The sequence below is a fragment of the Lepeophtheirus salmonis genome, chromosome Z, assembly GCF_016086655.4.
Source record: "Lepeophtheirus salmonis chromosome Z, UVic_Lsal_1.4, whole genome shotgun sequence".
Taxonomy (NCBI): domain Eukaryota; kingdom Metazoa; phylum Arthropoda; class Copepoda; order Siphonostomatoida; family Caligidae; genus Lepeophtheirus; species Lepeophtheirus salmonis.
In genome coordinates this window covers 18,937,045-18,940,051 of record NC_092584.1, presented here as the reverse complement: position 1 = coordinate 18,940,051, position 3,007 = coordinate 18,937,045, and positions in this window count along the sequence as shown.

Below are 3,007 nucleotides of genomic sequence, written 5' to 3'. Positions count from 1 at the left end.
AACCTTTTTCATGTAGTTTTATTTATTATTTATGTAAAGTGTGTCGACTAGAGTCGATAAATAATGAAATGAATGTAAAAGAAAGTTAAAAAATTAAAAAGCTAGTAATTTATTATTTCGGCGATTTTTTTTTTTTTTTTTGCCTTCGAAGGACAATGAATATATTCTTTAGTAACTGTGAGATCGTTCAATTTGTTAAAAAATTGGAATATGTATTTCACGTCTGTCTGTATTAGAAGAATTACATAAAATGTGATTGATTAGAACAAGGATTCTCAACCTTTTTTTTTAGTGATGTACCACTTGTAAAGTATTTATTTAATCGAAGTACCCCCAAAACATTTTTAGCTTCAGTAACAGAGCGTCCAGGTGATTTTTTAGGGGGGATTTTTTTTTTTTCAAAAGAAATCTAAAAATTAAACTTTTGAAAAAAATTTAATCCACAGCATTTCACAAAAAAAAATTCTCAAAAAATTGAAACAACTTTATCTATTCACAAAAAATTCAAAATCCACTACTATTTACAAAAATTGATTTTTCTCCAAAAATTTGAATGATAAAATTTTTTGATAAAAAAATTTGAATATTAGATTTCTTGGAGGAAAATTTAAAAATCTGTAGCTATCCACAGAAAATTAAACTTCAAATATTAAATTTTCTAGTAAAAAAAGAAAATAGCATTAATTTTGTGGGGATACAGCCCCTCCAGGCCAACTACCCGCGGACGACCTTGAGTAATATAATACTTGTAAAATGTTCTTTCAAAATGTTAAGTACCCCCGGGGTGACTCCAAAGGGCAAGCGTACCCCCCATTTTATAACCACTGGATTAGAAAATCGCTTAGGGACAGCAGTTCCATTAAAATCAAAACATCCTCTGATGAGCTTTAGTGATCCAAATTATTAAGACGACTCTTTTCAACTCACCATTATTTGAGTCGACTCGAAAATAAATGTTAATTGTTCAAATAGACATAATAATATTTAAAGGGCTATAAAATTTTTGGGCATCTAAAAAAACAAACCCAGAATGAACATGGTGACCCTGATCATTTAAAGAATGTTGTGGGGTTTGAGCAGCTTAGCTGTCATGACTTTTGATTAGTTTAGCCACACACAACAACTATGAAAAGATGGAAATATACTCAAGTCCTTTTTTGTATCAAGAAAGGAGATAGGCAGAAATTACTCAGTTTTCGATCCTAAACTCTAGTTTGAATACAACAAGGACTTACCCTTATAATTAGGTATGAAAATAATATGATCTCCCACATGTAAAAAACAAAAACCCTCCAAAGTTAACGATTTCACCCTGACAATTTCCGGAATTTTGAGAGAAGAAACATTTGGCTGTCACGACGTTTTAATAAATTAGCTGAAAATCAGCTGTGAGAGGAAAGAAGTAACAACAAAGCCCATTAATTATATAGCAAGGACTTATAGGCTGGAATTACTCCCAGATTGATCCTCAATTCTATTCAGAGTTCCAGGAGGACTTATACTTATAACCAATGATGCTAATCGGTAGCGTTTTGGGCAAGTTAACAAGAACAACATGATAACCCTGACAATTTTAGGAATGTTTTTGAAAAGATCAGTTTGGCTGTCCTGATTTTCAATCCATCAGGAAGAAGCAGCTGTGACAAAGGAAACAAAAAAGGCCATTGGGAAGAATGACGTCTAAAGTGGATGTTTCTGTCTCCGTTTTTGAAGTAAATACGGATTTATCATTTTTTTTTTCCAAGCAGGATGTACATCACACAAATAAATTATTTCAATAAGATGTAGTATAGAAGATACCTCCACAACAGCTCATCAGTGCTACTCTTTGTTTTCCATGAGCATACTTAGACGTAATTACTCAATACTTGGATGTTCTCTCCTCAAGAATGAAATAATAAGGGTAACCGGTTGAGAAAATAAAAATGATACACTACTAAGGTTGCTTACTAAAACAAAAAATTATCAGGCCTAGGAATTACAAGTCTAACTATACATTTCATCTCTCTTGAAGCACAAGGACTGGGAGTCACTGCCCTGAAGGCTTACCGATTAAAATAAATAGTGTTCATAAAACATATGGAAATGGTTCGTGTATGTGTCTTGGGAATTGATTCAATTTGAAAAGGGATATATATATATGTACACAGAGTGTACATATATTATATTCGAATGTAAAAGTTTCAAATGGAAGAGGATTTTAATAGAATAAATAATATTTCATTTTCTAAAAACTTTTTTATTTCATTTTTCCAAATTTTTTTATTTTATACTTATTTATGTATCTAGGAACTCTTTCGTATTATTTGAATGGTTTGAGTAGGTAATCCCCCTATTTGAGTAAGGTTATTTCTGTAAGTAATAGGTAGGTATCTTGTGTTTGTATCCAGAGAAGAGTCTGAGCTGATCCATTCTACCTTTTTTGTGATAAATGATCAATGCATTATTCTCTTAGACTCTGAATAAAACTCACATTATTAAAATGAATATTGCTTTTTATCAATGGAGAAGAACTCTTCTTCTATGAAAGTTTCTATTTGAAAAAAGGGTTGTATATAGTATGTGGCACCTTAAAACAAAAACAAGCTGGAATTATTTATCTCCAAATAATAGAGTGTGGATTATATTTGTACTCTCTTCGACGAGTTATCTTCAATTTCTTTCAATCAATAATTTTTATTAAACCTTTGGCTGTGTCCTAAGTTCCATGTATCATGACCAATATATGTCCTTTAAATCAAATAAGGGGTATACAATATACCTAAAATCATTAAGTATCTCAACTCATACCACAAGCTTGAATGAAAAGCATATACCTATAAAACATTTGACTGAATATGAATATGTATGTAATAAAAAAATTAATTAAGGTTTTGTCCTTTGCGTAATTTCTGTTCAAGATTGTTTTTATGTTGACGCATCACATATTAACTGTATGTGTTGACTTTTACACTATGAATAAAACTCACATTATTAAACTAAATATTTCTTTGGATCAATTGAATAA